At 38.5% G+C, this 25,262-nt stretch overlaps 1 non-coding gene across 1 annotated transcript; it reads right to left on the bottom strand.

Moving 5' to 3' along the window:
• Positions 1-7,157: 7,157 nt before the first annotated feature.
• LOC115030108 (U6 spliceosomal RNA) lies at positions 7,158-7,264 on the bottom strand. Its single transcript, XR_003835736.1, has one exon. It is a non-coding gene; the product is annotated as a U6 spliceosomal RNA (small nuclear RNA).
• Between the last annotated feature and the right edge of the window lie 17,998 nt (positions 7,265-25,262).

Here is a 25,262-nt window from a genome sequence, read left to right as displayed (position 1 = left end):
TCTGGGACAAATGCCCAAGTATGCAGTTGTTAGGTGATATAGTAATACTACTGCAACTGTTTTTATTACCGATGTTTTTTTTTTATTTTTCAGCATTTAGTTGTATTTTATCAGTTTGCTGCATTTCTACTTATTATAGTATTATAATCATTATTATATTTATTTATAATCAAGACTTTGTCCCCTCACAATGCCCCTCCCACAGTTCTTCATCCCATTCCTCCTCCTCTTTGTCTCTGAGAGGAGGCTTCCCCCCCCCCCCAGCAGGCCTCCCCCTCCCTGGGGTCTCAAGTCTCTTTAAGATTAGGCACATCTTCTCCCACTGAGGCCAGTCTAGGTCATCCACCAGCAATGGAGGAGTGTTCCTCTTTTTCTACATCCTCCCAACATGGGCGGTCACCTGAGTTTTTGATCATAGCCATTCTGACTGGTGTAAGGTACAATCTCAGGGTCTTTTTGATTTGCATATCTCTGACCACTAAGGACTTTGACCATATTTCTTTAAGTGCTTCTTGGGCATTTGAGATTCCTTAGTTGGGAATTCCTTGTTTAGCACTGCACCCCAATTTTTAATTGGGTTACTTGTTTTGGATATTAGTTCTTTATCGGATGTGGGATTAGTGAAGTTTTTTCTAATTTTAAGTTGCCAATTTGTCCTGCTGACTCTATTTTTTTGCTGTACAGAAGCTTTTCAGTTTCGTGAGGTCCCATTTATCAATTGTTTATCTTCGAGCCTGACCCATGGAGTTCTGTTTAGGAAATTTCCCCCTGTTCGAGGCTCTTTCCCACTTTCTCTTCTGTTCCATTCCGTGTTTCTAGTTTTATTTTGAAGTCCTTGATCCACTTGGACTTGAGTTTTGTGCAAGGTCAAAAATATGGATCTATTTCCACTTTTCTACATACAGACCACCAGTTCGAAAAGCACCATATATTGAAGATGCCTTCTTTATTCCATCATATGTTTTTGGCTTCTTTGTCAAAGATCAAATGTCAGTAAGTGTGTGGGCTTATTTCTGGGTCTTCAACTCTATTTCATTGATTGACCTGTCTGTCTTTGTACTAATACCATACAGCTTTGTTCAAAATCACTATTGCTCTGTAGTACAGCTTGAATTTAGAGATAGAGATTCCGATTCACTCAGAAGTTCTTTTATTGTTGAGATTTTCCCCCCTAACTTCTGTTTTTTTTGTTATTCTAGATGAAGGTGAGACTTGCTTTTTCTAGCTCTGTGAAGAGTTGAATTGGAATTTTGATGGGGATTGCATGGGATCTGTAGATTGCTGTTTGTAAGATGCTCACTTTTACTATGTTAATTCTACTGACCCATGAGCATGGGAGGTCTTTCCATCTTCTGAAGACATATTCTATTATTATATCAACTTGTCATTGCCCTAGCATCTTAGTTATTTTTCTATTGCTGTGAAGAGGTACAATTACCAATGCAACTTATAAAGGCCAGGATTTAATTTGGAGTTAATTGTTTCAAAGAGTTAGAAGTTCCATGAGCATAGTGGCAGGAACCATGACAGCAGGCACACATTACATGATCTATGTTCTTGCAAGCCTTAAAACATACCTAGAATAGCTTAAATATGAAATAAATAATTTTACATAAAATATAGTCTAAAGTATAAGTTAGGAATCGTGGCTTGAGAGAACAAATAAGGATCTACTTTGTGAAGCAAATGAAATATGTGAGTGCTTAGATATCTTTGATTATCACCTCTGATGGGCTGTAAGTTTCACCAGAATCTAACAGAGCTCCAAATTGAAAATCCTGAACTGGGAAGTACACAGCCAGCTGGTTCCCCTTTAGAATTGCTGTGTATTAAAATACAATATCACACGTGATAAAAGAAAACGTAGGAAACATATGATATAAGGAACACAAAAGTATTTTAATGGGCAGAAAAAAAAATGCTACAAAGTCATTGTCAACCATAGATTTGTTTGCCCGGCATTATTACATTCAGAATCCATTCTTTTGATGTTAAATGAGAGAGTGACAGTGAGGCAGACTGACCATAAATCAACAAGTTACAGCAGGTCTTTCTGGCATTCTTCTCCACTCAGACTGTCATGTCCAGCAACACATATTGAGGCAGTTCCATAAATTGGGTTATCTGGGAAAGAGGAGAAGTGAACAAGAAGAAACAAAATGAGGGGAGGAAAAGGAGCAGGCTCAAAGTAGTTCAAAATAACTGATAAGACTCAAGACGCCCCTACTCACATGATTTACTCTGTCCCCAGTTTCATGTACACTTGAAGACAGCTTGGCTCCAGATTTTCCAGGATATATGTCCTTAAATCACTTGCATGCAATAACAGTATGGTATAACAGATCTCTCTTGATAACTTAAGAAATCAATGTTTATTTGCTACAAATATTTCATTTGCTTCACAAAGTATATACTTATTTGTTCTCTTAAACCATGATTCCTAACTTCTACATTAGACTAAAAATTAAAATTATTTATTTCATATCTAAGCTTGGGATGCCTATGTTCTGCATTCAGCTTCATGGAAGTGAAAATATTTTATCCGTAAATTTAGATAGGACCATCACAAGTATAGGTAGCATGTCATAGTCTGCATTACCTGTATGATATGCTCTACACCAGTGTAAAAATGGCAACTTTTCAAATTTAAAAGTAAGAAAGAGCAACATTCATGCAAATCTTGGTGGCCTCAACTGGCAGAACTAGCCAGGTGATTTTATTATGTCACTCTGAGCCCACTGCTTAAGTCTACTTTGCTCATTTTGAAAAGTGGCAATGCTGTCAGCATTTTGTGATCAAAAGACAGAACTGAAAGGGAAGTGCAAATCTTGAAGAACAGTTCTCAAGATGGAAAGAAGTACTGGGATTTGAACCACATACCTACAAGAGTACAATATACTCTGTGCTGAGACCTTGCTTCCTTTTCCTTAGCTTCCAATGACACTTGTTGGAATTCTTTACACCGTCATTTTCATGTCTCCCTCCGTCCTTCACTATTGAGATTTCAGCTATCCTCTGTGTCCTCTAGAACCATGCTGGTGTTAGCATTTTCTGTCCACCAGCTCCTTCTGATGCTCCAAATTTACCTACTAACTTGTTTCTGGAAAACTCTGCCTCTAGTCCTATAAGCACACTCACATCACAATGATGCTATTTGACTTAGCATTGTCCAACCTCTTTTCTTACAAGTGCTATGTTTGAATTTCATCTCTTTGCTCGTGATCTCATTACTTGTTCTAGTATACAGGAATATTTTCCCTAAAACAGAATTGTGACCATGGTGTTTCCTCATCAATTTCTTCAGAAAGATGTTTATATTCAGGATGAAGTTCAAATATCACAGTGTGGCCTAGAAGTTACCTCACCATTTCATTTTACACTTTTCTTTTCCTTTTTTCTCTTTCTGAGAATCTGGTGACCTAATGCCATTTAGCTTCCTCACAGTTGTTGATATAACTTGTACTTCCACATTCCCTAAGACAAATCCCCGAGCTTTCTTCTGCTCTTTAGTCATTTGTGAAAAAGTGCTCATTCACTGAATATTTCTGAGCTATACTTGTATTCCAGGTATATGTGTGCTTGTCAGTAGTATGTGAGGTTGTGCTGAGTGGACTACATGCCAGAATGAAGAATATACAGCGGTGGGTCCTGCTTTCCTCTCACTGGGGAAAGGAGAATGGCTGGTGTGGAGACAGGGAAAGCTTACTGTTTATTTTTGTGTTTGTTTTATAGATATAATCTAACAAATTTACCATTTTAAAGTATAAAAAAATTGTCAGGGAAGTAGAGTATCTGTGATTTTAGTACCAAGAGGGGTGAGGTAGGAGAATCCGTGGTTTAAGTCCAGCAGGGCAGCACAGGAAGAGGTCTCAAAATCAGACAAACTCAAACAACCAAGAACATGCAAGCAACCACAAATAAAGAAAAAAAAGATCAAATGTAAAGTACACATTAAAGTTTTAAAATATATTCATAAAGCTATTATTTATAGCCATATCATATTTCATTATATGTCTACAACATATTTTGTTTATGCATGCTTAACTTGATAGATAATGCACTTGTTTCTACTGTTTGGTTTTGTGGGTACAGTTGTTTCGAATCCCATTATACAGAGAGAGGAACCAAGGCTCAAAGAATGTCTTAGTCAATTTGAGATGCTACCACAAAACTCCATAGACTGGTTAAAACAACAGAAATTTCTCACAATTCTAGGACAAAGAATTCCACTATCAAGTGCTATTCAGTGAGAGCTTTACGTTTGTAGAAAGTCATCTGCTTGTGTCTTCATATGATGAAGAGTGGAGAATGAAAACAATTGCCTCATCACTCTTAAAAAGGCTCCAGTTACATTTATGCAGGCTTCAATTGCATCCCAGTTATTTCACAAATACCCTAACTCCTAATATTATTCTATCAGGATACTGAATTTCAGCATGTGAATTTGGGAGGGACTCAAGCATACAATCTATAACAGAGAAGTTAATGAAAGTACAATTCCAAGAACCACCACTTTTAATCAAATAAACCCAGATTCAAGACATAGCTCTGTTACTACCTGTGTGTATTTGGACATTCATTGTTTTGGTTTCCATAGGAAATATAAGGAACATACTGTAGCATGATTGATTTTGTGTGTCTGACCCTTAAAGGATCTTATGCTCTTCAGTGTTGGTTGTTTCTTGGAATTCTGGGAACAGGAGAGGATATAAAAATGTCAGCAGTGGCTGAGAGCTGGGAGTATGATTCAGAGGTAACAGAGAGGAGGTTCTAGGAGACAAAAAGAGTAGGCTCAGAATAAAGTGAGAAGAGACAGTTGGTGACAGTTGAAACAGGAGAAGCTGAGCTGAGCCACAGAAGATATGGTTAAGAGTCAGTTAAAAGAATAACTCATGAACAACCCAAAAGCAAAGTAGCAAATATAAAGAAAAAACACTATCACCTGAGTATTAATGTTGCCATGAGGACACTGGATAATTTGTAAAATGGACTGTGTTGCATACATTAGTACTACCATGAAAAACAATGCTGGAATCCTCTCTCTCTAACTTTTCTTTTTTCCCCTCCAATTTTTTATTAGGTATTTAATTCATTTACATTTCAAATGCTATCCTCGCCCCCCCCCCAACAACACACCCACTCCTACTTCTTGGCCCTGGTGTTCCCCTGTACTGGGGCATATAAAGTTTGCAAGAACAAGGGGCCTCTATTCCCAATGATGGCCACATAGGCCGTCTTCTGATAAAAATGCAGCCAGAGACATGAGCTCTAGGAGTACTGGTTAGTTCATATTGTTGTTCCACCTATAAGGTTGCAGACCCCTTCGGCTCCTTGGGTATTTTCTCTAGCTCCTCCATTGGGAGCATCCACTTCTGTGTTTGCCAGAGACTGGGTAGAGTATCTTCTGTTTCTATTGTGTGGAATAGTTTGAGAACTGACATTTGGCCTTCTTTGAAGGTCTGAAATAACTCTGCACTAAACCCATCTGGTCCTGGTCTTTTTTTGGTTGGCAGACTATTAATGACTGCTTCTATTTCTTTAGGGGATATAGGACTGTTTAAATCATTATTCTGATTCTGATTTAACTTTGGTACCTGGTATCTGTCTAGAAATTTGTCCATTTTATTCAGGTTTTCCAGTTGTTTTTTTTTTTTTTTTTTTTTTTTTGAGTATAGCCTTTGTAGAAGGATCTGATGATGTTTTGGATTTCCTTAGGATGTGTTGTTATGTCTCCCTTTTCATTTCTGATTTTGTTAATTAGGATACTGTCCCTGTGCCCTCTAGTGAGTCTGGCTAAGGGTTTATCTATCTTGTTGATTTTTCTCAAATAACCAGCTCCTGGTATGGTTGATTCTTTGAATATTACTTTTTGTTTCCTCTTGGTTGATTTTGGCCCTGAGTTTGATTATTTCCTGCAGTCTACTCCTCTTGGGTGAATTTGCTTCTTTTTGTTCTAGAGCTTTTAGGTGTGTTGTCAAGCTGCTAGTGTACGCTTTCTCTAGTTTCTTTTCGGAGGCAGTCAGAGCTATGAGTTTTTCTCTCAGGAATGCTTTCATTGTGTCCCATAAGTTTGGGTATGTCGTGGTTTATTTTCATTAAACTCTAAAAAGTCTTTAATTTCTTTATTTCTTACTTGTCCAAGGTATCGTTGAGGAGAGTGAGTATTGTTCAGTTTCCACGTGAATGTTGGCTTTCTATTATTTATGTTTTTATTAAATATCAGCCTTAGTCCATGGTGATCTGATAGGATGCATGGGACAATTTCAATATTTTTGTATCTGTGGAGGCCTGTTTTGTGACTAATTATATGGTTAATTTTGGAGACAGTACCATGAGGAGCTGAGAAGAAGGTATATCCTTTTGTTTTAGGAAAAAATGTTCTGTAGATATCTATTAAATCCATTTGTTTCATAACTTCTGTTAGTTTCACCATGTCTCTATTAGTTTCTGTTTCCAGGATCTGTCCATTGATAAGAGAGGGGTGTTGTATTCTCCCAGTATTATTGTGTGAGGTGCAATGTGTGCTTTGAGCTTTACTAAAGTTTCTTTAATGAATGTAGTTGCCCTTGCATTTGGAGCATAGATATTCAGAATTGAGAGTTCATCTTGGAAGATTTTACCTTTGATGAGAATGAAGTGCCCCTCTGTCTTTTTTGATAACTTTGGGTTGGAAGTAGATTTTATTCGATATTAGAATGGCTACTCCAGCTTGTTTCTTCAGACCATTTGCTTGGAAAATTGTCATTTTTGTTTTTAGAGTTAGGATCCTGTTCTTGTGGCTGTCTTCTTTTAGATTTGTTGAAGGATTATTTTCTTGCCTTTTCTAGGACATAGTTTCTGTCCTTGTATTGGTGTTTTCCCATTATTATCCTTTGAAGGACTGGATTCGTGGAAAGGTATTGTGTGAATTTGGTTTTGTCATGGAATACTTTGGTTTTTCCATCTATGGCAATTGAGAGTTTGGCTGGGTATAGTAGCCTGGGCTGGCATTTGTGTTCTCTTAGTGTCTGTATAAATTTTGTCCAGGATCTTCTGGATTTCACAGTCTCTGATGAGAAGTCTGGACTAATTCTAATACACCTGCCTTTAAATGTTACTTGACCTTTTTCCCTTACTGCTTTTAATATTCTGTCTTTATTTAGTGCATTTGTTGTTCTAAAAATATGGAAAGCTTCACAAATTTGCGTGTCATCATTGTGCAGGGGCCATGCTAACCTTCTCTGTATAGTTCCCATTTTAGTATATGTGCTGCCAAAGCGAGCACTCTCTATAACCTTTCATGGAGGCCTACTGTGTAATTTTGTACAAACTAATAAAACTTATTTTAATTCTGACTGTTAGTTTATGAAATGTGTGAGAAAAAACACATTACTCATCAGACAAATGAGAACTGTACAGCTCTTTTGGCAGTTTTGCTAACTGAGGTCAAACATGTGATTTAGCAGTCTTTCCAGCCCATGATAGGGACCCAACAAATATCAGGTTTTGCTTCTTAGCACCATCTTAGTATTTCCCCCTTTTCTACAGCACATCACACAATCTAATTCCAGAGCTAAGCTTTCAAGAATACATTTATAAATGCCAATACATTTTCACTTTGTGCTGAGTATTATCAGTAATAATGCAATCTATACTTTACAGAGAAATAATCACAGAATTCAAAAGTAAAATGCAATTTGGACTCATCAAATATTATTTTGCATTTTTTTGAACTCATTTTTCCCTTAAAGGAAACTTCTCTAAAATCAATACTATAAAGCTGAAGGATGAAAATTATTCTACTTTTCCAAAAGGCATAAAATGATTATTTGATGTTTTCAAGGCTCCTGCTTAGACAGAGAAGCCAAGACTTAATAAAAAGTTCCTGAGATGGGTCTCATTTATTTTGCAAGGCAAGTACTGTAGGTCAATGGTTAGAGCTAGGTGGAGGCAAATGCCTTTGAAAGAACTCATCAGATATCACTCAGAGATTATCAATTTCCTGCACCATGTACCTTTGGCCTGGAGATTTACAAACCTTAGAGTGTGCTAGATTTTTTCTTTGAACTCTGCATCTAGGCATCCAGAGGAATGTTAGCTCACTCCTGTGCTACGACCTTAAAAATCTAGCCTGAGTTATCAGTCATCTTGGCCTTCGTCTAGTGTTTTCTTTTCTTTCTTATATACATGATCCTACTCAGAATATTCAGTGATTTTTAGAGTTTCAAAAATGATGAGAAAAGAAAAGAATAAAGGGCTTTATACTACATTAGCATTCTGCTATATTTATGGATTGCTAGACTGTTTAAGTCTAAGAATATGAATGTTACAGAAGCCATTTACTACTTGGTGAGAAATAAGATAGTGTGGGAAGATGAGATTATGTTAGGCAACATTACTTAGCAACAATATCATTTAGAACAATATTGGCATCAGCCTTGCTTCTAGCTTTGGTAAATTGCCTACTCATACATCTTTTCTAGCTTCCTTCAATTTGTTAGTAGGTATATATTCATTGTGCTGGCTTAACGTTCCACTTGGTTTGAATTTATTCATTTAATCACTTCAAGGAATTTTAGCAAATTCATAGAGACAGAAAATCTATTGGAAGTTTCATTGTGACTAGGAAATGAGAAGTGGCTAGTAGATTTAGTGTGTATGAATTTGAGTCTTACAAACTGAAAAGAGTTTTAGAGATTGATGATGATAATGGTTACAGAATAATGTGAATGTACCTAATGCCACTGAACCGTACCCTTAAAGGTGATTAAGATTCTGAATTCTATGTGTATCTTATTGCAATTAATGGTGATTTTAAAATTATGCTGCCAATCCTAAAGCTGTTAACGCTATTATGTTAAAATCACCTGTTCAGCAAGGAAGAGAGTCAATTTTATTATGCTGTTTATTACTATTTCTCCTTTGAATATTTCAAAGAACAAATTCCATAAGAATGTAATAGGTATTTTTCCAAAGGTGTAATTCTACTTGCATCCAAAGTGAATGTAAATTTTTTCCTGTAATGAGAGAATCAAAATCTGTCTTGAATATTCATATCTCTTTTTTAAAATTTTATTAGGTATTTTCCTCATTTACATTTCCAATGCTATCCCAAAAGTCATCCAAACCCTCCCTTCCCACTCCCCTACCCACCCACTCCCACTTCTTGGCTGTGGCGTTCCCCTGTACTGAGGCATATAAAGTTTGCACGACCAATGGGCCTCTTTTTCCACTGATGGCCGACTAGGCCATCTTCTGCTACATATGCAGCTAGAGTCAAGAACTCTGGGGGGTACTGGGTAGTTCATATTATTGTTCCACCTATAGGGTTGCAGATCCCTTTAGCTCCTTGGGTACTTTCTCTAGCTCCTCCATTGGGGGCCCTGTGTTCCATCCAATAGCTGACTGTGAGCATCCACTACTGTGTTTGCTAGGCCCCGGCATAGTCTCACAAGAGATAGGATCTGAGTCCTTTCAGCAAAATCTTGCTAGTGTATGCAATGGTGTCAGCGTTTGGAAGCTGATTATGGGATGGATCCCCAGATATGGCAGTCTTTGGGTGGTTCATCCTTTCGTCACAGCTCCAAACTGTGTCTCTGTAACTCCTTCCATGCGTGTTTTGTTCCTAATTCTAAGAAGGGGCAAAGTGTCCACACTTTGGTCTTCATTCTTCTTGAGTTTCATGTGTTTTGCAAATTGTATCTTATATCTTGGGTATTCTAAGTTTCTGGGCTAATATCCACTTATGAGTGAGTACATATTGTGTGAGTTCTTTTGTGATTGGGTTACCTCACTCAGGATGATGCCCTCCAAGTCCATCCATTTGCCTAGAAATTTCATAAATTCATTCTTTTTAATAGCTGAGTAGCACTCCAATTTGTAAATGTACCACATTTTTTGTATCCATTCCTCTGTTGAGGGGCATCTGGGTTCTTTCCAGCTTCTGGCTATTATAAATAAGGCTGCTATGAACACAGTGGAGCATGTGTCGTTCTTAACAGTTGGGACATCTTCTGGATATATGCCCAGGAGAGGTATTGCGGGATCCTCTGGTAGTACTATGTCCAATTTTCTGAGGAACCACCAGACTGATTTCCAGAGTGGTTGTACAAGCTTGCAATCCCACCAACAATGGAGGAGGGTTCTTCTTTCTCCACATCCTTGCCAGCATCTGCTGTCACCTGAATTTTTGATCTTAGCCATTCTGACTGGTGTGAGGTGGAATCTCAGGTTGTTTTGAGTTGCATTTCCCTGATAATTAAGGATGTTAAACATTTTTTCAGGTGCTTCTCTGACATTTGGTATTCCTCAGGTGAGAATTCTTTGTTCAGTTCTGAGCCGCATTTTTTAATGGGGATATTTGATTTTCTGGAGTCCACCTTCTTGAGTTCTTTATATATATATATATATATATATATATATATATATATATATATATATATATGATATTAGTCTCCTATCTGATTTAGGACAGGTAAAGATCCTTTTCCAATCTGTTGGTGTCCTTTTGGTCTTATTGACGGTGTCTTTTGCCTTGCAGAAGCTTTTCAATTTCATGAGGTCCCATTTGCCAATTCTCGATCTTACAGCACAAGCCATTGCAATTCTATTGAGGAATTTTTTCCCTGTGCCCATATCTTCAAGGCTTTTCCCCACTTTCTCCTCTATAAGTTTCAGTGTCTCTGGTTTTATGTGAAGTTCCTTGATCCACTTAGATTTGACCTTAGTACAAGGAGATAGGAATGGATCGATTCGCATTCTTCTACATGATAACAACCAGTTGTGCCAGCACCATTTGTTGAAAATGCTGTCTTTCTTCCACTGAATGGTTTTAGCTCCCTTGTCAAAGATCAAGTGACCATAGGTGTGTGGCTTCATTTCTGGGTCTTCAATTCTATTCCATTGGTCTACATGTCTGTCACTTAACCAGAGTCATGTAGTTTTAAGCACAATTGCTCTTTAGTATAGCTTTAGGTCAGGCATGGTGATTCCACCAGAGGTTCTTTTATCCTTGAGAAGAGTTTTTGCTATCCTAGATTTTTTGTTATTCCAGATGAATTTAGAGATTGCTCTTTCTAATTCGTTGAAGAATTGAGTTGGAATTTTGATGGGGATTGCATTGAATCTGTAGATTGCTTTTGGCAAGATAGCCATTTTTACAATGCTGATCCTGCCAATCCATGAGCATGGGAGATCTTACCATCTTCTGAAATCTTCTATAGTTTCTTTCTTCTGAGACTTGAAGTTTTTATTATACAGATGTTTCACTTCCTTAGTTAGAATCACGCCAAGATATTTCATATTATTTGTGACTATTGAGAAGGGTGTTGTTTCCCTAATTTCTTTCTCAGCCTGTTTATTCTTTGTGTAGAGAAAGGCCATTGACTTGTTTGAGTTAATTTTATATCCAGCTACTTCACCGAAGCTGTTTATCAGGTTTAGGAGTTCTCTGGTGGAATTTTAAGGTCACTTATATATACTATCATATCATCTGCAAAAAGTGATATTTTGACTTCATCTTTTCCAATTTGAATCCCTTTAATCTCCTTTTGTTGTTGAATTGCTCTGGCTAGGACTTCAAGTACAATGTTGAATAGGTATGGAGAGAGTAGACAGCCTTGTCTAGTCCCTGATTTTAGTGGGATTGCTTCCTGCTTCTCACCATTTACTTTGATGTTGGCTACTGGTTTGCTGTAGATTGCTTTTATCATGTTTAGGTATGGGCCTTGAATTCCTGATCTTTCCAAGTCTTTTATCATGAATGGGTGTTGGATCTTGTCAAATGCTTTCTCAGCATCTAACGCGATGATCATGTGGTTTTTGTCTTTGAGTTTGTTTGTATAATGGATTACGTTGATGGATTTCCGTATATTAAACCATCCCTGCATGCCTGGAATAAAACCTACTTGGTCAGGATGGATGATTGCTTTAATGTGTTCTTGGATTGGGTTAGCGAGAATTTTATTGAATATTTTTGCATCGATATTCATAAGGGAAATTGGTCTGAAGTTCTCTATTTTTGTTGGGTCTTTCTGTGGTTTAGGTATCAGAGTAATTGTGGCTTCATAGAATGAGTTGGGTAGAGTTCCTTCTACTTCTATTTTGTGGTATAGTATGTGCAGAAATGGAATTAGATCTTCTTTGAAGGTCTGGTAGAACTCTGCACTAAACCCATCTGGTCCTGGAGTTTTTTGGTTGGGAGACTATTAATGACTGCTTCTATTTCTTTAGGGGGATATAGGGCTGTTTAGATCATTAACCTGATCTTGATTCAACTTTGGTACCTGGTATCTGTCTAGAAATTTGTCCATTTCGTCCAGGTTTTCCTGTTTTGTTGAGTATAGCCTTTTGTAGAAGGATCTGATGGTGTTTTGAATATCTTCAGTATCTGTTGTTATGTCTCCCTTTTAAATTCTGATTTTGTTAATTAGGAGTTGTCCCTGTGCCCTCTGCTGAGTCTAGCTAAGGGTTTATCTATCTTGTGATTTTGTCAAAGAACCAACTCAGTGTTTGGTTAATTCTTTGAATAGTTCTTCTTGTTTCCACTTCGTTGATTTCACCCCTGAGTTTGATTATTTCCTGCTGTCTACTCCTCTTCCGTGAATTTGCTTCCTTTTATCTAGAGCTTTTAGATGTGTTGTCAAGCTGCTATTGTGTGCTCTCTCCAGTCTCTTCTTGGAGGCACTCAGAGCTTTGAGTTTCCCTCTTACATATGCTTTCATTGTGTCCCATAGGTTTAGGTATTTTGTGGCTTCATTTTCATTAAACTCTAAAAAGTCTTTAATTTCTTTCTTTATTCCTTCCTTGACCAAGGTATCATTGAGAAGAGTGTTGTTCAGTTTCCACGTGAATGTTGGCTTTCCATTATTTATGTTGTTATTGAAGATCAGCCTTAGTCCATGGTGATCTGATAGAATGCATGGGACAATTTCAATATTTTTGTATCTGTTGAGGCCTGTTTTGTGACCAGTTATATAGTCAATTTTGGAGAAGGTACCATGAGGTGCTGAGAAGAAGGTACATCCTTCTGTTTTAGGATAAAATGTTCTGTAGATATCTGTTAAGTCCATTTGTTTCATAACTTCTGTTAGTTTCACTGTGTCCCTGTTTAGTTTCTGTTTCCACGATCTGTCCATTGATGAAAGTGGTGTGTTGAAGTCTCCCATTATTATTGTGTGAGGTGCAATGTGTGCTTTGAGCTTTACTAAATTGTCTTTAATGAATGTGGCTGCCCTTGCATTTGGAGCATAGATATTCAGAATGAGAATTCCTCTTGGAAGATTTTACCTTTGATGAGTATGAAGTGTCCCTCCTTGTTTTTTTGATAACTTTGGGTTGGAAGTCTATTTTATTCGATATTAGAATGCCTACTTCAGGTTGTTTCTTCAGACCATTTGCTTGGAAAATTGTTTTCCAGCCTTTCACTCTGAGGTGGTGTCTGTATTTTTCCCTGAGATGGGTTTCCTGTAAGTAGCAGAATGTTGGGTCCTGTTTGTGTAGCCAGTCTGTTAGTCTATGTCTTTTTATTGGGGAATTGAGTCCATTGATATTAAGAGATATTAAGGAAAAGTAATTGTTGCTTCCTTTTATTTTTGTTGTTAGAGTTGGCATTCTGTTCTTGTGGCTGTCTTCTTTTTGGTTTGTTGAGGGATTACTTTCTTGCTTTTTCTAGGGCGTGATTTCCGTCCATGTATTTTTTTTTGTTATTATCCTTTGAAGGGCTGGATTCATGGAAAGATAATGTGTGAATTTGGTTTTGTCGTGGAATACTTTGGTTTCTCCATCTATGTTAATTGAGAGTTTGGCTGGGTATAGTAGCCTGGGCTGGCATTTGTGTTCTCTTAGTGTCTGTATAACATCTGTTGAGGCTCTTTTGGCTTTCATAGTCTTTGGTGAAAAGTCTGGTGTAATTCTGATAGGCCTGCCTTTATATGTTACTTGACCTTTCTCCCTTACTGCTTTTAATATTCTATCTGTATTTAGTGGATTTGTTGTTCTGATTATTATGTGTCGGGAGGAATTTCTTTTCTGGTCCAGTCTATTTGGAGTTCCATAGCCTTCTTGCATGTTCATGGGCATGTCATTCATTAGGTTTGGGAAGTTTTCTTCTATATTTATGTTGAAGATATTTGCTGGCCCTTTAAGTTGAAAATCTTCATTCTCATCAACTCTTATTATCCATAGGTTTGGTCTTTTCATTGTGTCCTGTATTTCCTGGATGTTTTGAGTTAGGATCCTTTTGCATTTTGTATTTTCTTTGATTGTTGTGCCGATGTTTTCTATGTAATCTTCTGCACCTGAGATTCTCTCTTCCATCTCTTGTATTCTGTTGCTGATACTCACATCTATGTTTCCAGATTTCTTTCCTAGGGTTTCTATCTCGAGCATTGCCTCACTTTGTGTTTTCTTTATTGTGTCTACATCCCTTTTTAGGTCTAGTATGGTTTTGTTCCTTTCCATCACCTGTTTGGATGCATTTTACTGTTTTTTTTTTTTTTTTTTTTAAGAACTTCTACGTGTTTGGTTGTGTTTTCCTGTTTTTCTTTAAGGACCTGTAACTCTTTAGCAGTGTTCTCCTGTATTTCTTTAAGTGAGTTATTAAAGTCCTTCTTGATGTCCTCTACCATCATCATGAGATATGCTTTTAAATCTGGGTCTAGCTTTTCGGTTGTGTTCGGGTACCCAGGACTAGGTGGGGTGGGAGTGCTGCGTTCTGATAATGGTGAGTGGTCTTGATTTCTGTTAGTAGGATTTTTTTTAATTAGGTATTTTCCTCAATTACATTTCCAATGCTATCCAAAAAGGCCCCAATACACTCCCCCCCCAGTCCCTCACCCACCCACCCCCACCCCTTGGCCCTGGCATTCCCCTGTACTGGGGCATATAAAGTTGGCAAGTCCAATGGGCCTCTCTTTCCAGTGATGGCCGAATAGGCCATCTTTTGATACAAATGCAGCTAGAGTCAAGAGCTCTGGGGTACTGGTTAGTTCATAATAATGATCCACCTATGCGGTTGCAGTTCCCTTTAGCTCCTTGGGTACTTTCTCTAGCTCCCTGAGTTTGATTATTTCTTGCCGTCTACTCCTCTTGGGTGAATTTGCTTCCTTTCGTTCTAGAGCTTTTAGGTGTGTTGTCAAGCTGCTAATGTGTGCTCTCTCTAGTTTCTTTTTGGAGGCACTCAGAGCTATGAGTTTTCTTCTTAAAAATGCTTTCAATGTGTACCATAAGTTTGGGTATGTTGTGTCTTCATTTTCATTAAACTCCAGAAAGTCCTTAATTTCTTTCTTTATTCCTTCCTTGACCACGGTATCATTGAGAAGAGTGTTGTTTAGTTTCCACGTGTGTGTTGGCTTTCTATTATTTATTTTCTTATTGAAGATCAGTTTTAGTCCATGGTTATCTGATAGGGTGCATGGGACAATATCAATATTTTTGTATATGTTGAGGCTTGTTTTGTGACGAATTATGTGTTCAATTTTGGAGAAGGTACCGTGAGGTGCTGAGAAGAAGTTATATCCTTTTGTTTTAGGATAAAATGTTCTGTAGATATCTGTCAGATCCATTTGTTTCATAACCTCTCTTAATTTAACTGTGTCCCTGTTTAGTTTCTGTTTCCATGATCTGTCCATTGGTGAAAGTGGTGTGTTGAAGTCTCCCACTATTATTGTGTGAGGTGCAATGTGTGCTTTGAGCTTTACTAAAGTATCCTTAATGAATGTGGCTGCCCTTGTATTTGGAGCATAGATATTCAGAATTGATAGTTCCTCTTGGAGGATTTTACCTTTGATGAGAATGAAGTGCCCTTCCTTGTCTTTTTTGATGACTTTGGGTTGGAAGTCAATCTTATCAGATATTATAATGGCTACTCCAGCTTGTTTCTTCCTACCATTTGCTTGGAAAATTGTTTTCCAGCCTTTCATTCTGAGGTAGTGTCTATCTTTTTCTCTGAGATGTTTCCTGTAAGCAGCAAAATGTTGGGTCCTGTTTCTGTAGCCAGCCTGTTAGTCTATGTCTTTTTATTGGGGAGTTGAGTCCATTGATATTAAGAGATATTAGGGAGAAGTAATTTTTGCTTCCTTTTATTTTTGTTGTTAGAGTTGGTGTTCTGTTTTTGTGGCTGTCTTCTTTTAGGTTTGTTGAGGGATTACCTTCTTGCTTTTTCTAGGACGGGGTTTCTGTCCTTGTATTGGTTTTTTTCTGTTATTATCCTTTGAAGTGCTGGATTCGTGGAAAGATAATATGTGAATTTGGTTTTATTGTGGAATACTTTGGTTTCTCCATCTATGGTAATTGAGAGTTTGGCTGGGTATAGTAGCCTGGGCTGGAAACTGTGTTCTCTTAGTTTCTGTATAACATCTGTCCAGGATGTTCTGGCTTTCATAGTCTTTGGTGAAAAATCCGGTGTAATTCTGATAGGCTTGCCTTTATATGTTACTTGGCCTTTTTTCCTTCCTGCTTTTAGTATTCTATCTTTATTTAGTGCATTTGTTGTTCTGATTATTATGTGTCGGAAGGAATTTCTTTTCTGGTCCAGTCTATTTGGATTTCTGTAAGCTTCTTGTATGTTCATGGGCATCTCTTTCTTTAGGTTTGGGAAGTTTTCCTCTATAATTTTGTTGAAGATATTTGCTGGTCCTTTGAATTGAAAATCTTCATTCTCATCTACTCCTATTATCCGTAGGCTTGGTCTTCTCATTTTGTCCTGGATTTCCTGGATGTTTTGAGTTTGGATCTTTTTGGATTTTGTATTTTCTTTGATTGTCATGCCGATGTTCTCTATGCAGTCTTCTGCACCTGAGATTCTCTCTTCCATCTCTTGTATTCTGTTGCTGATGCTCGCATCTATGGTTCCAGATTTCTTTCCTAGTGTTTCTATCTCCAGTGTTGCCTCAATTTGGGTTTTCTTCATTGTCTCTACTTCCCTTTTTAGGTCTTGGATGGTTTTATTCAATTCCATCACCTGTTTGGTCTGGTTTTCCTGCAATTCTTTAAGGGATTTTTGTGCTTCCTCTTTAATGTCTTCTACCTGTTTAGCAGTGTTCTCCTGCAATTCTTTAAGGGATTTTTGTGCTTCCTCTTTAATGTCTTCCACCTGTTTAGCAGTGTTCCCCTGCATTTCTTTAAGTTTGTTATTAAAGTCCTTCTTGATGTCCTCTACCATCATCATGAGATATTCTTTTAGATCCGGGTCTAGCTTTTCCGGTGTGTTGGGGTGCCCTGGACTGGGCGAAGTGGGAGTGCTGGGTTCTGATGATGGTGAGTGGTCTTGGTTTCTGTTAGTAAGATTATTACGTTTGCCTTTCGCCATCTGGTAATCTCTGGGGTCAGTTGTTATCGTCACTGTTTAAAGATTGGAGCAGACTCTGTGTTCCCCTCACCAGAAGTCTTAAGATCCTGTGGCGGGTGTCGTGGGTAGCTGGCGAGTGTCAGCCGACACTGCGCCCTAGCTACTCTGGTGCTGGTCTGACCGGAAGAGGCTTGTGGCCCTACTCAGGCCGGATTTCTGCCTCACCAACCAAAGCAGTCTCAGGTCCCTCGCGATTGGACTGGAGCAGAAGCTGTGTTCCACTCACCAGAAGTCTCAAAATCCTGTGGCGGGTGTCGTGGGTAGCTGGCGGGTGTCAGCTGACCCTGCACTCTAGCTACCCCGGTGCTGGTCAGGCCGGAAAAGGCTTGTGGCCCTACTCAGGCCGGTTTTCTGCTTCCCTAACTAATGCGCGCAATTGGATTGGAGCAGAAGCTGTGTTCCACTCACCAGAAGTCTCACAATCCTGTGGCGGGTGTCGTGGGTAGCTGGCGGGTGTCAGCTGATCCTGCGCTCTAGCTACTCCGGTGCTGGTCAGACCGGAAGATGTTAGTAGGATTTTTACGTTTGCCTTTCGCCATCTGGTAATCTCTGGAGCCAGTTGTTATAGTTGTCTCTGGTTAGAGCTCAGGTGATTATATTAGCCTCTATCAGCAGACCCGGGAGACTAGCTCTCTCCTTAGTTTCAGTGGCCAGAGTACTCTGTGCAGACAAGCTCTCCTCTTGCAGGGAAGGTGCCCAGATATCTGGTGTTCGAACCTGCCTCCTGGTAGAAGTTGTGTTCTACTCACCAGAGGTCTTAGGATCCCGTGGGGGATCCTGTGTGGGTCCTTGTCCAGAGACTTCCTGGGCCAGGAACTCCAGTGCTGCAGTGGACCGGAAGGGACTTGTGCCCCGATCAGGCTGGGTTATTCTCTTCCCTGGTTAATGCAGTCTCAGGTCCCGCACGATTGGATTGGAGCAGACGCTGTGTTCCACTCACCAGAGGTCTTAGGATCCTGTGGGGGATCCTGTGTGGGTCCTTGTCCAGAGCCTTCCCTGGGCCAGGAACTCCAGTGCTGCAGTGGACAGGAAGGGACTTGTGCCCCGATCAGGCTGGGTTATCTGCTTCCCTGGTTAATGCAGTCTCAGGTCCCACACGATTGGATTGGAGCAGACACTGTGTTCCACTCACCAGAGGTCTTAGGATCCTGTGGGGGATCCTGTGTGGGTCCTTGCGGGTGTCCAGAGACTCCCCGGGCCAGGAACTCCGGTGCTGCAGTGGACTGGAATGGACTTGTGCCCAGATCGAGGTACTGTTTTATAATTTAAAGCAATTTTAAAATTATTGAAGTCATGTGGTAGAAATATTTGGGGAATTGGTATAGGCTATAAATTAAAATCTCCCTCTAATATCAACTCACTTGAGTGCAAAGTCCATGTGATTACTACTGTTTCCCTAGCAACCAGCCTAGTAGGCCCTTGAGACATATTTGTTAAAAGATTAGTTATATAGAAGATAATCTGGAAAGACCTGATCATGATATATGAGTGTATCAATAAACTCTAGCTGATATTGACAAGATCAATATTGTACCCACAGTGCTAGATGAAACAATGAGATTTTTTTCCTGGGAACTTCAGTATGTACAAAATCGTCAGTTGGTTACATTGTGAATATTTTTGAAATAATAATATTTAAATTTAGGATATTTGAGGTTAGCCATATCCTATCACATAACAGGAAAACGAAAAAAGCCTCTCTCTATATATCTGTATCTGTATCTGTATCTGTATCTGTATCTGTATCTGTATCTGTATATGTATATGTATATGTATATGTATATATACACACACACACACATATAATCTGTGTGTTTATAGATATATCTATGTATATATAAGTATATATACATATATGTGTATACATGTGCACACACATACATACATAAACATACACACACACATACATATGTACATGTGCATGCATGGTTGTACATACACACAAACACCCTCCCACACACACACTTTCATCTTTGTTTGTTTTCTCTCTGGTTATTGTTGTTACTCACTCCCTGAGGTCCAATTTAATTCCTATCCCTTAGTTTTATGATATGTCAAAGAACTCAGTCTATGAATAAGTACAATGTCAACATATTTTGCTTTACTTCCTTAGCCATTTCAACATTTGTAAGATTTAAAAATCACTCTAGTAAATGGCTGTGTTAATTTGAACTTATTTCCAATTCCTCAGGCTTTAGCTATATGGTTAAAATGGCCAGGGGCACAAGTCCCTTCTGGGTCATTTTGGGTGCGAACTGGCGGAAGGTCCCACAGTCCCCAGAGGACTCTTCACATGATATTAGGATCACTGGTGAGTGAAACACAACATCTGTTTCAAACCAATTGTGCCAGACCTGTGACAGCAGGATCAAGGACATGGGAGCCCTGCCTGACCAGAGGCTCGGGTTCCTTCTGATAGCTACTGGTATACCTTGGTTTCGAACACACCAGACAGCTCTACAATCCTCAGAGGAGACACCATTTCCAGGTGCTGTAAAACACCCAGGATCTTAGGATTCCAGGATCCCAGGATAACAGAAGCTTGGTCACATCAGGATCTCAGGGTCTCAGAGGAAGCTTGACTGCCAAGAACTCTGACACACCCAGGATCTCAGGTTCACAGGAGCCTGGAATCACAGGAGCACAGAGAAAGCTGGACTCTGAGGAGTCCTGAATCAACCGGGATTATAGGAAGGACAGGATCAAATCATATATTGAGGGAAGCAAGCACTTGAGATAATCAGATGGCAGGAGGAAAGCATAAGAACAGAAGCAACAGAAACCAAGGTTACTTGGCATCATCAGAACCAAACTCTCCCACCACAGCAAGTACTGGATACACTATCACACCAGAAAAGCAAGACATACATCTAAAGTCACTTCTCATGACAATGATGGAAGACTTTAAGAAAGAAATACATAAAACACAGGTAAACAACTAGAAGCCCTAAAAAGGAAACACAAAACTTCCTTAGAAAGTTACAGAAAAACACTACCAAACAGGAGAAAGAATTGAACAAAATCATCAAGGATCTAAAAATGGACGTAGAACAACAAAGAAATCACAAAGGGAGACAACTCTGGAGATAGAAACCCAAAGAAAGAAATCAGGAACCATAGATGTTAGCATCAGCAACAGAATACACGAGATGGAAGAGAGAATCTCAGCTGCAGAAGATTCCACAGAAAACATGGACACAACAATCAAAGACAATGCAAAATGCAAAAAGATCCTAACTCAAAACATCCAGGAAGTCCAGGACACAATGAGAAGACCAAACCTAAGGATAATAGGTGTAGATGAGAATGAAGATTTTTAACTTAAAGGGCCAGTAACTATCTTCAACAAAATTATAGAAGAAAACTTCCCAAACCTAAAGAAAGAGATGCCCATGAACATACAAGAAGACTACAGAACTCCAAATAGACTGGACCAGAAAAGAAATTTCTCCCAACATATAATAATCAGAACAACAAATGCACTAAATAAAGATAGATATTAAAAGCAGTTAGGGAAAAATGTCAAGTAACATATAAAGGCAGACCTATTAGAATTACACCAGATTTCTCAGCCGACTATGAAATCCAGAAGATCCTGGACAGATGTTATACAGACACTAAGAGAAGACAAATGCCAGCCCAGGCTACTATACCCAGCAAAACTCTCAATTACCATAGATGGAGAAACCAAAGTATTCCATGACAAAATCAAATTCACACAATATCGTTCCACTAATCCAGCCCTTCAAAGGATAATAAAGGGAAAACACCAACACAAGGACAGAAACTACACCCTAGAAAAAGCAAGAAAGTAATCCTTCAACAAACCTAAAAGAAAATAGCCGCAAGAACAGAATCCCAACTCTAACAACAAAAATAATAGGAAGACACAATTACTTTTCCTTAATATCTCTTAATATCAATGGACAAAATTCCCAAATAAAAAGGCATAGACTAACAGACTGGCTACATAAACAGGGCCCAACTTTTTGATGCTTACAGGAAACTCAGAATAGGGAAAAAGACAGACACTACCTCAGGGTAAAAGGCTGGAAAACAAATTTCATAGCAAATCGTCCAAAGAAACAAGCTGGGGTAACCATTCTAATATCAAAAAATATCGACTTTCAACCCAAAGTTATCAAAAAAGACAAGGAGGGGGCACTTCATATTCATAAAAGGTAAAATCTTCCAAGATGAACTCTCAATTCTGTATATCTATGCTCCAAATTCAAGGGCAGACACATTCATTAAAGAAACTATGGTAAAGTTCAAAGCACATATTGCACCTCACACAATAATAGTGGGAGAGTTCAACACCCCACTCTTACCAATGTCCAGATCCTGGAAACAGGAACTAAACAGAGACACATGGACACTAACTGAAGTTATGAAACAAATGGATTTAATAGATATCTACAGAACATTTTATCCTAAAACAAAAGGATATACAGTCTTCTCAGCGCCACAAGGTACCTCCTCCAAAGTTGACTATATAATTGGTCACAAAACAGGCCTCCACAGATACAAAAGTATTGAAATTATCCCATGCATCATATCTGATCACCATGGACTAAGGCTGATATTCAATAACAACATAAATAATAGAAAGCCAACATTCACGTGGAAACTGAACAACACTCTACTCAATGATTCCTTGGTCAAGGAAGGAATAAAGAAAGAAATTAAAGACTTTTTAGAGTTTAATGAAAATGAAGCCACAACATACCTAAACCTATGGGACACAGTGAAAGCATTTGTATGAGGGAAATTCAAAGCTCTGAGTGCCTCCAAGAAGAAACTAGAGAGAGCATACACTAGCAGCCTGACAGAACTCCTAGAAGCTCTAGAAGCAAAGGAAGCATATTCACCCAAGAGGAGTAGACGGCAGGAAATAATCAAACTCATGGCTGAAATCAAACAAGTGGAAACAAAACGAACTATTCAAAGAATCAACCAAACCAGGAGCTGTTTTTTTTTTTTTTTTGAGAAAATCAACAGGTAAGATAAACCCTTAGCCAGACTCACTAGAGGGCACAGGGACAGTTAACAAAATCAAACATGAAAAGGAGACATAACAACTGAACCTGAGGAAATACAAAACATCATCAGATCCTACTACAATAGGCTATATACAACAAAACTAGAAAAGAGATGAAATGGACAACTTCCAAGACAGATGCCAGGTAGCAAAGTTAAAAGGATTAGATTAATGATCTAGACAGTAATATTTCCCCTAAAGAAATAGAAGCAATCATCAATAGTCTCCCAACCAAAAAAAGCCCAGGACTAGATGGGTTTAGTGCAGAGTTCTATCAGACCTTCAAAGAAGACCTAGTTCCAACACTTCTCAAACTATTCCACACAATAGAAACAGAAAGTACTCCACCTAATTCATTCTATGAAGCCACAATTACTCTGATACCTAAACCACACAAAGATCCAACAAAGAGTAATTCAGACCAATTTCCTTATGTATATTGATGCAAAATTACTCAATAAAATCTCACAAACTGAATCCAAGAACACATCAAAACAATCATCCATCATGACCAAGTCGGCTTCATCCCAGGGATGCAGGGATGGTTTAATATATGGAAATCCATCAATGTAATCCACTCTATAAACAAACTCAAAGACAAAAACAACATGATCATCTCGATAGATGCAGAGAAAGCATTTGAAAAAAAAAATCCAACACCCCTTCAAAATAAAAGTCTTGGAACAATCAGGAATTCAAGGCCTATACCTTAAAATAATAAAAGCAATCTACAGCAAACCAGTAGCCAACATCAAACTAAATGGAGAGAAACTCGAAGCAATCCCACTAAAATCAGGGACTAGACAAGCCTGCCCACTTTCTCCCTATCTATTCAATATAGTACTTGAAGTTCTAGCCAGAGCAATTTAACAACAAAAGGAGATCAAGGGGATACAAATTGGAAAGGAAGAAGTCAAGAGATTACTATTTGAAGATGATAGTATATTTAAGTGACCCTAAAAATTCCACCAGAGAACTCCTATACCTGATAAACAGCTTCAGTACAGTAGCTGGATATAAAATTAACTCAAACAAATCAATGGCCTTTCTCTACACAAAGGATAAATCGACTGAGAAAGAAATTAGGGAAACAACACCTTTCACAATAGTCACAAATAATATGAAATAACTTGGTGTGACACTAACTAAGGAAGTGAAAGATCTGTATGATAAGAACTTCAAGTCTGTAAAGAAAGAAATTGAAGAAGGTCTCAGAAGATGGAAAGATCTCCCATGCTCATGCAGGATAAATATAGTAAGAATGGATATCCTGCCAAAAGCAATCTACAGATTCAATGTAATCCCCATCAAAATTCCAACTCAATGTTTCACTGAGATAGAAAGGGCAATTTTCAAATTCATATGGAATAATAAAAAACCTAGGATAGCAAAAAATATTCTCAACAATAAAAGAACCTCTGGTGGAATCAGTATGCCTGACATTAAGCTGTACTACAGAGCAATTGTGATAAAAACTGCATGGTACTGGTACAGTGACAGACAGGTAGGTCAATGGAATAGAATTGAAGACCCAGAAATGAATCCTCACACCTATGGTCACTTGATCTTTGACAAGGGAGCTAAAACCATCCAGTGGAAAAAAGACAGCATTTTCAACAAATGGTGCTGGCACAATTTGCAGTTATCATGTAGAAGAATGCAAATTGATCCATTCCTATCTCCTTGTACAAAGCTCAAGTCTAAGTGGATCAAAGACCTCCACATAAAACCAGGGGCACTGAAATTAATAGAGGACAAAGTGGGGGAAAGCCTCAAAGATATGGGCACAGGGGAAAAATTCCTAAACAACAGCAATGGCTTGTGCTGTAAGATCAAGAATCAACAAATGGGTCCTTATAAAATTGCAAAGCTTCAGTAAGGCAAAAGACACTGTCAATAAGACAAAAGGCCACCAATAGATTGGGAAAGGAACTTTACCAATCCTAAATCTGATAAGGGACTAATATTCAATATATACAAAGAACTCAAGAAGCTTGACTCCAGAGAAATCAAATAACCTCACTAAAAATGGGGTACAGAGCTAAACAAAGAATTCTCAACTGAGGAATATAAAATGTCTCAGAAGCACCTGAAAAAATGTTCATCATCCTTAATCATCAGGAAAATGCAAATCAAAACAACCCTGAGATTACACCTCATACCAGTCAGAATGTCTAAGATCAAAAATTCACGTGATAGCAGATGCTGGCAAGGATGTGGAGAAAGAGTGACACTCCTCCATTGCTGTTGGGATTGCAACCTGGTACCACTCTGGAAAACAGTCTGGAGGTTCCTCAGAAAATTGGACATAGTACTACTGGCAGATCCAGCAATTCCTTCCCTGGGCATATACCCAGAAAATGTTTCAACTTGTCATAAGGACACATGCTCCACTATGTTCATAGCAGCTTTATTTATAATAGCCAGAAGCTGGAAAGAACCCAGATGTCCCTGAACAGAGGAATGGATACAGAAAATGTGGTACATTTACACAATGGAGTACTACTCAGCTATCAAAACCAATGAATTTATTTAGGCAAATTGATGTGTGGGGGCTATTATCCTGAGTGAAGTAACCCAATCAAAAAAGAACACACATGATATAGACTCACTAGTAAGTGAATATTAGCCCAGAAATTTAGAATACCCAAGATACAGTTTGCAAAACACATGAAACTCAAGAAGAAGAAAGACCAAAGTGTGGATAGTTCTTTCCTTCTTAGAATGGGGAACAAAATACCCATGAAATGAGTTACAGAAACAAAGTTCGGAGCAGAACCTGAAGGAATGACCATCCAGAGTCTTTCCCACTTGGGGATCCACCCCTTTAAAAAACCACCAAATCCAGACACTAGGCAGAAGCCAAGAGCCTGCTGACTGGAACCTAATATAGCT

Source organism: Mus caroli, unplaced genomic scaffold (assembly GCF_978045245.1).
Source record: "Mus caroli unplaced genomic scaffold, Mus_caroli_1 scaffold_5, whole genome shotgun sequence".
In the NCBI taxonomy this organism is placed as follows: Eukaryota; Metazoa; Chordata; class Mammalia; order Rodentia; family Muridae; genus Mus; species Mus caroli.
This window is presented reverse-complemented; position numbering and strand designations above follow the sequence as displayed.